The sequence below is a fragment of the Parus major genome, chromosome 5, assembly GCF_001522545.3.
Source record: "Parus major isolate Abel chromosome 5, Parus_major1.1, whole genome shotgun sequence".
Taxonomy (NCBI): Eukaryota; Metazoa; Chordata; class Aves; order Passeriformes; family Paridae; genus Parus; species Parus major.
Genome location: NC_031774.1, coordinates 24,578,532 through 24,593,016, shown reverse-complemented (window position 1 = coordinate 24,593,016; position 14,485 = coordinate 24,578,532). Strand labels below are relative to the sequence as shown.

At 43.4% G+C, this 14,485-nt stretch overlaps 1 protein-coding gene and 2 long non-coding RNA genes across 4 annotated transcripts in view; 2 read left to right on the top strand and 1 right to left on the bottom strand.

Annotated features, from left to right (window-relative positions):
• The first annotated feature begins 3,041 nt into the window (after positions 1-3,041).
• On the top strand, positions 3,042-4,841 carry LOC117244599. The gene is made up of 2 exons (XR_004498013.1): positions 3,042-4,155; positions 4,287-4,841. It is a non-coding gene; the product is annotated as an uncharacterized LOC117244599 (long non-coding RNA).
• Positions 4,842-11,741: 6,900 nt separating this feature from the next.
• LOC107205805 lies at positions 11,742-13,690 on the bottom strand. 2 transcript variants are annotated; one of them, XR_004498012.1, is made up of 2 exons: positions 12,820-13,690; positions 11,742-12,293 (listed from the first exon to the last, which is right to left on the bottom strand). It is a non-coding gene; the product is annotated as an uncharacterized LOC107205805 (long non-coding RNA). The 2 variants fall into 2 exon arrangements; XR_001522139.3 differs by having other exon boundaries at positions 11,742-11,981; positions 12,820-13,688.
• Positions 13,691-14,038: 348 nt separating this feature from the next.
• INO80 (INO80 complex ATPase subunit) overlaps positions 14,039-14,485 on the top strand; it is a 64,926-nt gene continuing 64,479 nt past the window's right edge. Inside the window, exon 1 of the mRNA XM_015630721.3 lies at positions 14,039-14,292. The gene's annotated coding sequence lies outside the window, so the exon portion shown is untranslated. The remainder of the gene's footprint in view (positions 14,293-14,485) is intronic.

Sequence of the window (14,485 nt, the reverse complement as noted above, 5' to 3'; positions counted from 1 at the left end):
GGGAAGGTCTTGGGACTGTATTGCGTTAAAGTTTACTGGTTAAATAACAATGGGTAATGTCCAATGAGACTGCTAATGAAAGTAACTACTCCAAAAGTAATCAGTTGAGACAAGAGTGCCCCCTGTTTACATCCTGAAGGCAAGTTCATTGTATATGTTGTACATGTGCAAGACTCTGGACTCTGCTGGGAAGTTAAAATGCTTAAAGTTCATGTTAACTTGGTCTTACTTTTATTCACACAGGCAAAAGCATCTCTATTAAACGATCTATTTATCTGAGTCTCCTTTACTAATGGCATAAATATGGGATTATTTAAGAAAAACATTTCTAATGTATAAAGGTCCTATGTATTTCTGTTGGCATCTGCTTTGCTTTGGAGACAGGAGCAAAGTGCTGAGGGGCAACTAGCTAGAAGGCATCTACTGGAATTACCAAGTGATTAACTTACTCCATTCTGCCTTTTTTAATGTACTTGCTTTATTCTATATGTAATGATCTGAAAATTAATTAGTTGTAGTTCAATACTGACTTTGTTTCTGATGGGATGATTAAGTCATTAGACTTACCTAGTCTTAACAAGTGTCCAAACATTGCTTTTCAGCACTAGAATATAAATTGTTTCTGTCATTGAATTAACCCGATTCAGGGAAGGGAACAGCAATGCTTTTTGAGTGTTTTGAAATGCTTCCTTCCTTTCACAGGAGGAGAAGGGATGGGATGTACTTGCTGGGGGAACCACAACTTACATTGAGTATAATTCTGATTTCCAAACTCAATTGTGCCACATTTGTTTTCCTCAGCTCTGAAGAGGTGAACAAGGTGGTTCTCCCAAGGCTTCTTGGAAGAACAAAGCTTCTTCCAAGGTAAAAGGTTCCTCCAAGGTATTGTTTACAATTATTCTCCCACTCTTTTTTGTTTATTTGTTTGTTTTTGTTTTGGTTGGCGTTGGTTTTGGTTTTTGGTTTTTGTTTTTTCTTACCCAGTAGTATTCCTAGGTAGAAGAATTTCATTGGTTTGTTTCCTTGTCAGCTTGTGGTTTCAGGGAGAATTTCCTATGAGCATTTCACCTGTGGTAGAACTGTTCCAGAACAATTGCACAGGGAAGTTAGAGTCATATAGATGGCTCTCAAAACATTTATAAATGTGTCTTGGGAAAGCTAGTAAAAATATATTTCAAACCCCTGCAGACCCATGCTCCTAGATGGCTTTGCTTTGAGTCTTCTCACAAGAACATATTTGAATAGTTTATTCTTCCTTATGGTCCTGTGATGTTACCATTTTTTATTATTTTGATAACTTCTGTTTGACTACAGTAAAGTTTCAGTGATGCAACTGTTTTTTCATATTGGTGAGTTTGTATAATTGCCCTCCAATTACAGTACCTAACTAATGAATCAAATATTATTGATTCAGGGTAAAGACTTACAGATATTTAATTTGCATGGTTCTTAGGCTCTGGTCAGGTACTTCATTCTTTGTACTTTGAACTCCAGTTTACCTTAAGACTGTTGCTGATCTTTGCAGCAAACATTTGTTCTGGTTCTGCTTTCACCTTATATTTTCAGAATAAATGTGAAATTTTATCTGAGATAAGAAATTTCTTGTGGAAAATAAGCTTATTGTTGGGTAGCTTCTGGATCTTCTGTAAGAACCATGCACACTAAATTAAGGAGTTGCTTCATATGCAGCTGTTAATTTTCTGAACAGAGGCAGAGGGTATTGCATGAAATATTTCTCTTTCACGTTTCACCAGCATGGACATTTTAATAATGTTTTGACTTCTGTGTTAGGTTTGGTTGTCTTGCTTGCTCAGGTGCACTTTAAGCTGTTGAACAAACAAGCAAAATTGTAGCCCATGGAGTTCTCCCTGTGTTTCCTTAGAGAGCCATCTCAGGGCCTCAGATAGCCCAAAATATTCCCTCTGAGGTAATGTGGATATTAGCCAAGCAATGTACTTAGTCTTTGTCAGACAACATTTTTCCCAGAGATTCTTATCTGTTGGTTTGTCAGTATCAGAACAGGATGTATTTGAGAGAACAATGGTAACAGAAAGGTAGGTACAGAGCTTGTTATCTGCAGACATGGGAAGGAAACTGGCCTGCTTTCCAAAATGTTTATCCTGTAGCTCTTACCAACTGTAAAAGTGGCTGAGAAGCACAACTGACCTTTTGGAGAAATCAAAATACTTCAGCCAGTGAGCACTCCTCTTGGTCACTATTTTAATCTTATACTTGTTCCTGAAATGTACACGATGTGATAGATAACTCGAAGCTCAGTAAGACTATTGCTCTTTGGGTTTGTGCTGGCTCTCAGGCACTGATCTGGTTGTGTGGTTCCTACTCTGACATATATACAGGTGTATACCTATACAGGCACAGATCCAAAATCAGCTCATTCTGTTCTTAGAGAATAGTGACAACAGTGCAAGGCCTGTATGGGCTAAAGAAAAGTTAGTTGCATTTACTGGGGTAGTGGGAGAGAAAATAGAATCATAGAATGGTTTGGGTTGGAAGGTACCTTAAAGATCATCTTGTTCTACAGAAACCTTGCATTAGACCAGGTTGCTCAGAGCCCCAGCCCAGCTTTGATAGGATAGGACATCCACATCTCCTTTTATGTAAAATATATACTTTGGTCATTTTACAGTAGTCTGCTGTTTGTATATTCTCCACTTCTGAGATGCTAAGTGTCTCAGCTATTTCACTGTCCGTTCACTTTTATATTTAACAATTCAAATACCAAAGTATGTGAGTAAAAAAAAAAAGAAAGAACAAGGGTTAGTGTGATCTGTCTGTTAGTTTTGTCTTTGCAACAATCTTTTCCCTTCCCTAGCCAAGCCTGGAAATTAGGGTGCACTCTTTTTAGTGCATGTAATATTTTAAGGTGAAACCTTTTGGTTCATTGAGCATCATAATGACAAAAAGTAGTGCTGCAGTTCACTTTTTTAAATAGACAGGTTTTTTTGTCAAATAATAGAGTTGGGGTCATGCTCTAGACTGTAGGCATTTAAATCAGGCAGTTCATGCTTCAAGTCATGCATGGCTGCCACTGTGTCTCAGACTGTCTCTTTTACTAGTACAGTGTCCTTCAGTGTCTTGGATACACAGGTAAACTTCAAAGGTATTCTGGTTGGGGACAAAAATTTAACCAAGAGAAACTTCAGGGCATTCTCTCAGAGAAGGTCAACATGACAAGAACGTGACAGTTGTTGAACCGTGTAAATGTTGTGGCTTTGTTCTAGCTGGAAAGAAACTGCAGGCAAGGCTGATAGAATCTTGTGTAGACACATTTTAAAAGGTAGTTACTACCCAATAATAGCAGCAGGTTTAATGTGCTTTTTTTTTAAAAGGTGTATTAGCTGTTCTTGATCAAACTTGTAACAACCTGAGGCTACTGTTGTTAAGCAGGAGCCAGGTCAGCTTGTGCATTATGTTCTTTGTTCTTTCTGCCCCTTGCACAAGCGTAGAAATAGGTTCAAATATAGGCATCCAGCACTGGGAAACAGCTTCTGGTAAAAGCAGAGCTGAAAATGAGGGAACAGTCCAAGTTATCACAAAAATCTCATTTTGCTGGTGCTGGCCCTGGTGCTGGTTAATATGTGACTAGCAGGAGAATTAAGAGCCTTTTGAAGAGAAGAAAGTAACACAATTGCTATGATCCTTCATAATGGGCATAGATATGTTTTACATAGTTATGTATGACTTGTGCTTGCATATATGCTAACTTTTCATGTCATAGATATGACTGCCTGTAGTAACTCCTCAAAGCCCTAATCTGGACTATGTAGTAAGCTTTTTATAGCACAGGTTTCTCTCAGTTACTTTCTAATCTTAGTTTGGCCTTTTGCCCTTAAAAATTATGTTATTTCATTTCAGATCAAATATCAGTCAGTGTTAAGTCTTAACTGTATGAAAAAGGTAGAGCTGAAAATTCCCACCAGTGCTCCCGAAGGTACTGGCTAGAACATGTAACAGAAACAGTGGAAATAATTAACCAGAACTACCCACACTAGGCTCCAAGGTACACAGAATTGCACTCATTGTTCTGTTCTCTTGGTATGAGCTGCCATGCCTGCTTTCCTTGCACTGATAGTTCTCTAGGCTTGGAGATTCAATTACTCTGATTCCTTGGCCTGAATCCTACTTCTAATGGAAGTAAGTGACTGACATAGTCTGATTTTGGGTACCCTGTAGTGTACCTGATATTGTGGAATTAAACTGTCTTGTCTTCTACTCTGTACTGCTGGAAAAATAACTGCCAGGTACTTCTGAATAAATTCTCACAGATGCTTTTTGTGAAGCACTTCCCAGAGACAGCTTCTCAGTGTTGTTAAAATGGAAACAGCCTGGATGCACAAGTGAGAGTCTGCACAAAAAATGCAGCAGTAGAATTAAGAACTCTGGTTTACATGGAATCCTGACTGCATAATTTGAAAAATAATATCCCTGGTTTTGGCCAGTGGCTGCAACAGTTTATTCTTACAATAAGTATACTAATATAATTAACACACCATTTAGAGTGTAGCAGTGTTCTGATGTTCACTGTCTTCTCTGCTGATGTTCTTATAATACTTTAAAAAATCACCTGTTGAAGTAACTTTTAATAAAGTTTGTGGAAGTTTGATACTGTTACTTCACATTTGACTTCCTTGGGGGCAGAGTACCTGTTGGGCTCTAGCAGCCTAAAGAGCTGCACGGTGAGGAGGCAACTGGTTGTTGTTAGTGCTTACATCCCTAATCTTGCTTTCTGGGTATCCTCACACTCTGAAACTTCTGCCTATTGTAAAATGTGGGTTGCCTATCTGTGTACTACCAAAATAAATACTGTAATTCTGCCTAAAGCTGTGTGCTGAAAAAAATACAGAAAATTTGACAGCTTGAGAGATACTTTCCATAAGACAGAAGTCCATGAGTCTATGAGTTAAGGTTTAACCATAAAATGTTCGAGTGATGAACTCACTGCTGCCATCTGATTCCACAGATCAATGCAAAGAGGTAGAAAGGATGAAACCAGGAATAGAAACAAGCAAACATGAGAACTGCCATGTAGTTGCTGCTGGAGGCTGTTGCCTGTTTTCCTTCTGACTCTATGTGTTGTCAAAGATGAGTCATGCTGGCAAAATCAGTTTATAGGCAAAAGGTTTATGACAACTTATCTATCCTTTCATCATGTTTTCCTTATCTAGCACCATTAGTTTAGGTTTTGGATAAAAGGTAAAACTGTAAGTATCCTGGGAAACTATCACTGTATGTTTACTCTCTCCCAATACTAAGAGTACTGGGCTAGAAGGAGCCATAGGAGAATGCAACATAAAACTTACATAAGTCACTTCTAAAACCTAATCTGCCCTTTCACATAACAGCTTTAAGGAGTCAGATTGCTAGCTCTGCAACTGCATGCAATCAGAATGGTGATTAATTTGCTCATAGCATACTTCACTTCTAATGTTCACCCCCACTGTCAAACCTCCACATTCTTTGCCTTAGATTAATGGACATTGGTCATGGCATATTGATCCCTTCCATCACAGGTTGTTGATGCTCTGCAACTGTTCAGTTTTCAGTGACAACTCATGGCTTCCTTCTGCACCATGTCTGCATACTCAGGTGAAGGTACCTTCCAGTGGGATACAATCCTGAAGTGCAGACAGCAGGTGACTTCAGTGAGTGATTCAATGAGGCACCTTCTGAAGACTCAGTCGTGAGCTGTCCTTTGTCCATCTTGAGATGCTTCTGTGAGGTTCTTTTTTAAGAGCAAGGCAGTAAGCAGTGCTTAAATTGCTGTAGTTAAGGATATTTTTTAACACTGCCTTGAGAGACAGGTGCAAGCGTTAGTTGGCATCAGTGCATATGCTGGTATTTCCTAATAGCTCATTTGAAATTCAGGTTTTGAAGAACCACAAAGATTTTACAATACAAGCTATATATAACTTGGGTGGAAAAATGTTCTGGGTATCTTAGTATTTTTGGCTAATTCTGAAACCTAGTTTCAACAGAACAAATTGCTTAAAATGAATCCTGGGTCAGATGGGGAAAAGGGGAACTTTTATTGACAGCACTATTAGAATGAAATAATTCTTGTGCAGCTCAGCAGCCCAATTATCATTCTCTATTTTCCTTGGTTTTGTTCATCTTTCAGATGGGAACAAGCAAGGAAAAACTTGATGGGTTAAGAACTTCTAAGATTTGAGGAACATAAGTTTGATAAAACAGATTATTTCATATGGAAGGAACTTACAATGAGCCTGTAATATAACTGCCTGACCAGTTCGTGGACGGCCACGTTAAAGCCTGGTACTAAGGTGTTGGGGGTTAGGTGTCCTTCTTTTAGTTCTGGCTTGCCTGTGGAATTTTTACCCATGAGTTGGGGGAAAACCTAACTGCGGGTACTTGGTGGGTACTTGAAGAGTTTGGCTGGCCCGAGGGGTGAAGGGGGCAGGAAAAGGGGAGGGTGGGGACAGTTTGGCGGCTTCTTCTGCTTCAGAGAAGGACACTTTGGGCACAGAGCTATTGCGGTGGGGAGAAGGGAATTTCGCCATCACCCAGACGGAGCTGCTGCTTCTTCTCCTCCTTCCCTCTTCACTGGTGGCCTCTCACCCCCGGTCCTGCTGGGACGTGTGGCAGTGCCAGCCACCACCGCGGAGCTGCTGATCCACCTCAGCCACCAGCCCGGGATCTCAGCTCATCCCTGCTGTTCCAGCCGGCTGTTCCTCAGAGCCCTGCAGGAGCACCGGGACTGACTGCCCGAGGGGTTTGTGAAGCAAAGCCTCTCCTCCATCCCTTCCCGTCTCAGCTGAGAAAGCTGTCACAGGGTCCCTGGTTCTGTTTTCTTGCTAACGCTGTAGTTATTGTTGTTTGTTTGCCTTGTTATACATACTAGTAAAGAACTGTTATTCCTATCCCCAGATCTCTGCCTAAGAGCCCCTTGATTTCAGAATCATCATAATTCGGAGGGAGTCTACATTTTTCATTCCAAGGGAGGCTCCCGCCCTCCCTAGCAGACACCTGTCTTCCAAAACCAAGACATAAGGACATTGTCCAAATGCCTCTTAAATACTTAAATACTGTCAGGCTTGGGGCATTAACCACCTCTCTAGGAAGTTTGTTCCAGTGTTTGACCACCCTCTCAGCCAATAAATATTTCCTAATATCCAGACTAAACCTTCCCTGGTGCAGCTCTGAACCACATGTCCTGTCACTGGATACCTGGGAGAAGAGCTCAGCACCTTCTTCTCCACTGACCAGCTGGTGATGCTGTGTTTGATGCATCCCAAGATGCCAGGGCATACTGCTGATTCCCACTAAGCCTGCTAGCAATCAGGTCCCTGTCTGCAGGGCTGCTTTCCAGCCACTCTCCCAATATATACCTGCGTCCGATCTTATTCCATCCTAGATGCAGAATATGGCATTCCAACTTCGAAAATTTCATCCTGTTGTAGCCCAATGCTTCAATCTATGTAAATCCCTCTCCAAGACCTTTTGTCCATCAAGGGTCAGGAACCAAGGGTCCCAGTTTGGTACCATCAGCAAACTTGCTAATGCTGCACTCAATTCTTACATCCTGATTGTTGATAAATATACTGAACAGAACAGGCTCTGGAACTGAACCACAAAGAATACCAGTGGTATCCTTCAGCTGGTGCCAGTTGCCCCCTAGACAGATGTAGCTCCATTCACTAGAACCCTTTGAGCTCTGTCCTTCAGCCAGTTTTTCACCCAGATCACCATGAACCTGCATACCCCACAGTAGGGCAACTCTTGTCCAGAAGGATTTTCTGAGGGACAGTATTAAAAGCCTTACCAAAATCAAAAAGAATGTGACCAGCAGGACCAGGGCATTGATTGTCACCCTGTACTCAGCACTGGTGATGTCATGCCTCAAACCCTGCATTCAGTTTTGGGCTCCTCACTATAAGAACATTGAGGTGCCGCAGCATGTCCAGAGAAGGGCAAGTGAGCTGGTGAAGGGTCTGGAGCACAAGTCTATGAGGAGCAGCTGAGGGAGCTGGAGTTGTTTAGTGTGGAGAAAAGGAAGCTCAAAGGGGACTTTATTGCTCTCTACAAGTACCTGAAAGGAGGTTGTAGTGAGGTGGGGATTGATCTCTTTACTCTGCTAACAAGCAACAGGACAAGAGGAAATGGCCTCAGGCTGTGCTAGGGGAGGTTTAGATTGGATATGAGGAAAAGCTGCTTCACTGAAAGGGTGGTCATGATGGAACAGGCTGTCTGGGAAAGTGGTGTAGTCACCATTCCTAAAGGTAAAAATGTGTGGTTAGTGGTGGACTTGTCAGTGACGGCTTAACAGTCAAGACTTGATGATCTTTGAGTTTTTTCCCAAACTAAATGATTCTATGATTCTATAATTTCCTGGGGCTTTTAATCACATGACCTTGCTTTTTTGTGATGGGGAGGTGTTGAGGTGGGGTGAGAAGACTTCCAAAGAAGCTATTAAATAAGGTTATTAGATACTTAATGAGACCTCACCAAACAAGCAGTAGTATTGGTGTGGTCTTTTTCTGTCTGCCCAATGAAATAATCTTGTGAGGGCTTGCACTAACTGTGTAAGATACTGTTGGTATTAAATTCGGGTGAAAAGTGCGTGGTCAAACATCCTTATTCATCAGAAAGGGACTGAATTAACATGATTAAATCCTTTTAGTGCCTCAATTTTGCAATTGTAAATGTCTTGAAGTATTTATTAGGAAAAGAGAATGCAGCTCTATCTTCATGAAAAAAATTGTGTTTTTCTTTGCCCTAGTTTAAGCACTGAAGCACAGACTTGAACCCCTCTGGGAATTACTTAAGGGCTCAGAGCCGTAAATCCCATTATTGAGGATTTAGAAGTAGATTAGATAACCACAAGAGGTCATAGTTGCTTCACAGATGTAAGAGAGGAGGTCATATTTGAAAATATTTTCTCTTTAAAGGAAGGCTGCCAAAAAAAGAAGGTTGTTCCTACTTAGTTCATGGGGAAAAAAATGAGCTTGACATGTAAATTTCCAATGTGAAATGCATGTGAAAGTAGGCATGACACAAGAGAAAAAACCAGTTTGTTAAAAGGAAGAGAGTACAAATTCTGCTTTTTATTAGGCTACTTGTAGAATTTTTAAAGTGGTTCTCAGCTTGCTGAAGACAATCCTTTTGTAAATCCACCTATTCCATAAGATTAGCCAAGGAATTAATTTGATCCTGGGTATTTCAAATGGTATTTTGAAAATTGATTTGATATCTCATCTGGTTGTTATACTTCCTGCATTTAAAGCAGTTGCCTTCTGAAGCAACTGCTTTAGAATCTAGTATGGGTAGTAAAAGTAGCCATTTTCACTGTCATTTCACTGTTAATAATTTTCTGCAATTTCTATATCTTGAGTAGATTACAAAATAAAAAGGTTCTTCTACTTTATTTGAAATCTGCTTGCAATACATATTTAAACTCCAAATATGAAGTGGCAAAAAGCCATAATCACTTTCTGACTAAATGTACACAGCTCCTACTAGGGTGAGATTATCCTTGTGATATTCAACATATTCAGGAGTTCTTGATTTCAGACTTATGCATGATTGCATGTACCTTTGTATGATTTACTAGCAACAGTAAATTATTGCCAGTAGATCACAGAAGCCAAAAGAGATAATGCAATATTCTTGTTAATGTAGCGAGTAGCTCTACATCTTGTTGATGTAGTACTAGCAGAAGAGGATGAAGAAGAAAATAGAGAAAAAAATAATGAAAATGAAGGAAATAAAAAGAAAGGCATCTCATCGATCCTGATGTTTTTGGAAAGGTATGGTTTCCTGTGTCATCATCTGCAAGTGGTAGCTGAGTTTTCTGAGTGGTGCATGCTCCCTGCTAAGCAAGGGGTGGACACTCGCTGACTTTTTACCCACAAACCAGATGCAAAGTGACCTCTGATCCTCAATGCTTCATTATCGAAACTCTCAGCTTCCCTCTTCCGTGTCTTTCAGAAACTGATTATCTTCCTCTCTGCTGAGGGGGAGGAGTGAACACAAACTTGCCACACTGGAAGTCTTGGCAGTTCCTGCATTTTCAGTGTAACTGCCAGCAGTAATTGTTCTTCTTGTGGATGCAGACACCAAGGAGAAGTGTTCCTGTTTCTCTGCAGCTCTGTCACTAGAAAAGAGTTAATAAAGGAGCTACATGTGCTACATTTTTAACCTCCTTGTGGATTCATATTGATGGTTGTTAGATACTTGAAAATGCAGACATGTTCTCGTGTTTAGGGCTTAGATTCAAAGAAGCAGACGCCTGGGAACCCTTCAGTCCACAGAAGCAAATATTTTCCTAGAAGTGCAGAGTCCTCTTGTGTAAGAGGTGCCAGTTCACATGCAGAGCGCTGGTACCACAGAGCCATGTGCAGCACTTGATATCCTGAGTGCACTCACAGTAAAGCTGCAGTAGATAAGGTGCTGTGCTGTATGTGACAGCAGGATTGTTTGTGTGCCATTGGCTAATTACAGAGGGAGCTTGTCCCTGGTTCTAACAAAACTAAATTGTTTTGATTACTTTTCTATTTTTCCTTATTATCCCACTTGCATGGAGCTGCCAGAGGAGCTGTGTCAGCTGGCAGACATGCAGAAACTGAGAAGGGAGCAAGCAAGAGAAGACTACTGAATGAATGAGAATGGTCTTTTGATCAAATAGCCATAGAATTTAATAGAGAGAAATAATCCGCAGAAGGATAGAAACTACAGTGATGATGGGGATTGCTTTCCCACAAAAACTAAAAAAGCAGGGTCTCCAACCACATCCTTCAACAATCAAGGATGTACTTTATCAAAGCAGAGCTTGAAAATCAAATTTATGTGGTAAAATCTGTGGGAAGTCCTTAAACTGAACTTAAGCAGACTGTATGAATTTAATTTCTGACACAGTTGATTTGACGGGCTTAGATTGGATGTTTGGAGACATCCAAGTGAAAAAAATGGGCTATTCCCCTTGCAGAGGTGTCAAACTTAGCTCCTGACTTACAATGAATGACAGGTAATTCAACATTCCATTGTTGGATGGAAATAATGATGGTCTGTCTTTTGGAGGAAATTCCTGCTGTGTCTGACTATGCTAAGAGTGACTTTTATTTTTCTTGCATTGTTAACAGACCACTTTCTTAAACTGTATAGGTTCTTTTGTTACCTGTTGCAGGTATATAAAATTCTCATTAGAGCAGCTTCCTGCTGGAAGTTGCAAACCACCACCACCCACCATATTTTGCCAGTGCTGCCACCTCCAACTTGTGGGTAAGGCTGTAACACCACTGTGCTGTGTGTCTATAGACAAGTGTGTGTGAAAAGCAGTTTAGGAGGTATAGAGCAGTCTCTCCCCAAGCAAAATCAGGTTTTAAGGCAAAACTCTGCTTTACCAGAGGACAAAATTAATGTAGGCCGTGCCTCAGCCTCAGAACAAGTTTTCTGACATATCGGTAAACACTGATGCATGTAGCATAGGGAAGAGTGGAAAAGGTCAAAGGTCACTGTGCCAACCAGATTGCAGTGCAAGAACAATCTGGGCATCAGGCTGCAAAGGTGGGAATAATAATGACACCAGCTTAGAAGGGATGTGAGAGCTGCATGTGAGTACATGTTTGAGTTGGTTTTCTTTGGATGTAAATTGGTATGACTGCATTTCTGATGTAGCTGCACATTTTAAAAAATATTTTTAGGGGAAACGTTGGTTTTCTGGGTGTGTTGTGGTTTTTTACCTCTCCCCACAAAGTACTAGATCGGCAGTATTTAAATAGGTCTTTATTTGAAACTGTAAGTCAGACTTGTTCACTTCACAGAGTGACAGAAAAACTGCCAAGGTTTTCTCTTCATCATTTAACTGAAGGAAGATTTTTCCAAGCAGTCATGGGTTACCACAGATCAGTAGGGTACAATGTGCAACAAGCAGGCTCTTCTGTCAGAGAGATCAAGAGCTCATAGGTTATATTTCCACAGCCAAAATCATCTGGGTCCATCAAGTCCTATTACCAGACAGAAAATGGTGATACGTGAGCTAAGGGAAGGAGGGAGGGAAGAGAAGCTGAGAGATGAAGGCACCAAGTCTGGGATACAGAACAGTGGAATGCCTCTACAGGATACAAAGTAATTGCTGAGGCTCCCCTTCTCGTTAAGAGACTGAGCTGCTTTCTCAGCCTCTTCCAAGCACGCTGAATCTCTGACTGGAACGGCATTATCGTGGAATAAGGATTTCCAGAGAGAGACTTCACAGTCAAATAGCATCTGTGCCACTATAATGATGCAAGCAGCAAAACTTCCTTGGGTAAATTGGTTTTCTTTCGGGAACAGTGTAAAGAAAAAAAATAGACTGAAATGGAGTTGTCACTCAATGGTGCACAAGAATGAAAATTACTATTTTCTTACAGAAAAAAAAATGAGTTAGTTTTTTAATGGTCCATCAGCCACAGTAATGCTGCTCACTGCCAGCTCTGCTTGTCTGAGCATGGTACTAACACATAACCAAATAATGCACACACTTCCTAAACAACCCTATTCCCAGCTGTACTTAGAGATACAATTAGCATCACCAGTTAAGAATAACTCTAGGGAAATTTTACTGGAGCAGTAGCAATGATCTTATTTTTATATCCTAGCAATTGTGCCCAGCTGGCAACTAAGCCCCATGAAGCTGCTCCCTCCTGTCCTACCCCAGTGGAATGGGGCAGAGAATCAAAAGTAAAACTCCTAGCTTAAAAGTAGTTTGATAATTGAAAACAAAGTAAAATATAGTAATAGAGTAAATAAAACGAATGATAAAAAGAGAAGGAAAACCAAGTGACAAAGCACAGTACAATTGCTCACCCCACGCTGACCAATGCCAGATTCCCTTCCTGAATGCAGATCGGCCTCACTTGCAAGTAGCTCCCCACAGTTATACTGGGCATGATGTTCTTATGGTATGGAATATCCCTCTGGTCAGTTCAGGTCAGCTCTCATGGCTGTGCACCCTCCCAAGATGTTTTTTCGTTCTCAGCGGCAGAAGATGAGACACAACTAAAAAGTCCTTGATTCAGGATAAACGCAACTTAGCAAAACTCAGAACATCAGGTTTTTTATTCTGAATGCAAAACTCAGCACTGTCCTAGCTATTGAGGAATTAACTCCATCCCAGCCAAAACCAGGACACTGGTACCTACTGAGCACTGGGAGTGACACAGCTTAGTCATGAAATACAGATTTTCATCGCTATGCAGTAGGTGATCTGGATTAATCATCCATTTAAGGATTTGCTCTAAGTGTACTAGTTAATGGGTTTTGGGAGGCAGCGGTCCTGAACAGCTGATGGCCACACCGTGTTTACAGTGCAAAGCATCTTCGCAATTAACTTTTCCGGCCCGTTTCATCCAGAGCTCCTCTGATGCAACTCTTAGTGCATGACAAAGCGGTAGAAGGCACGTAGCCTCACCAAATGCCCCCACGTGTTAACCCTGACAGCGCCCCGCTTCTAGCGCCGCCAGCCCCTCACCACTCTCGTTAGCTGTGGGGGCTACCAGGCCAGCACAAGCTGCCTGGCTGCCATGGGCGGCCTCCGCGACACCCACACGCGCACGGCCCCGGCTCCCCGCCTGCTCCGGCCCCGGGGGTGACAGCGAGCGGAGCCCGCGAACAGAACGGACAGGGCCCACCCCGCGCCCCCCGCGGCGCCTCAAGGGCGAGCGCGCGTCACTTCCGGGACGCACCCGCCTCCCCGCGCGAGCATCGCGAGACCCCGCCCCGCCTCGCGCGAGACTCGTTGGCTCACCCGGCCGCCTAGCCGAGTCCCTTCGGCAATTTCCGTCATCGCCAGACCCTACCAATCTGCCGCTGGAGCGCATCGATGAGCAAGGGCCCCCCGCGGGGTCCCTGCAGGGCCGAGCCCCGCGGTGCGGGCGTGGGGTTCGTGAGACGGCCGCGACGGCGCGGCCGGAGCGGCGGAGGCCAAGCGCGGGACCGGAGCGGCGGGGAGGCATGCGGGGTTCGATTGATCAGGCCTGGGCATGGCGCCTCTCCTCCCCCCCGCCATGGCTCCCCGTGTCCCTGCTCCTCTACTCTCAGTGAGCGAAAGTGGCCGCCGCCGCCGTCCCAGCGCCCGCAGCCGCCGCCTCCTCCTCAGCACCAGCGCGGGCGCCATCTTGGCGAGGCAGGAGCCGGGAGCGCCCCGCGGCAGGAGACAGGCAACGCCAGCCCAGGCAACGTGGGGCGAGAGGCCGGGTGGAGCAAGCGGGGGAGCCAGCCCGGGAGACACCCCCAGCCCCCCGCCGCCGCCGCCGCGTCGCCGCCGGGCCCGCTATCTAGGTGAGCCACCGCGGCCACTGCACAAGGGCACGCCGGGCCGGGGCTACTGGAGGCGGCAGCGAGGGCACCGGCAGGGCAGGCCGCGGCTTCACCCCCCGCGCCGACCGGCGGCCGCAGCAGCCGGGCCTCTTCTTAAAGAGACAGGCCCCTTCCCCGCCCTGCCCGCCGGATGCGCCCCGCGGTACCGGCGGCC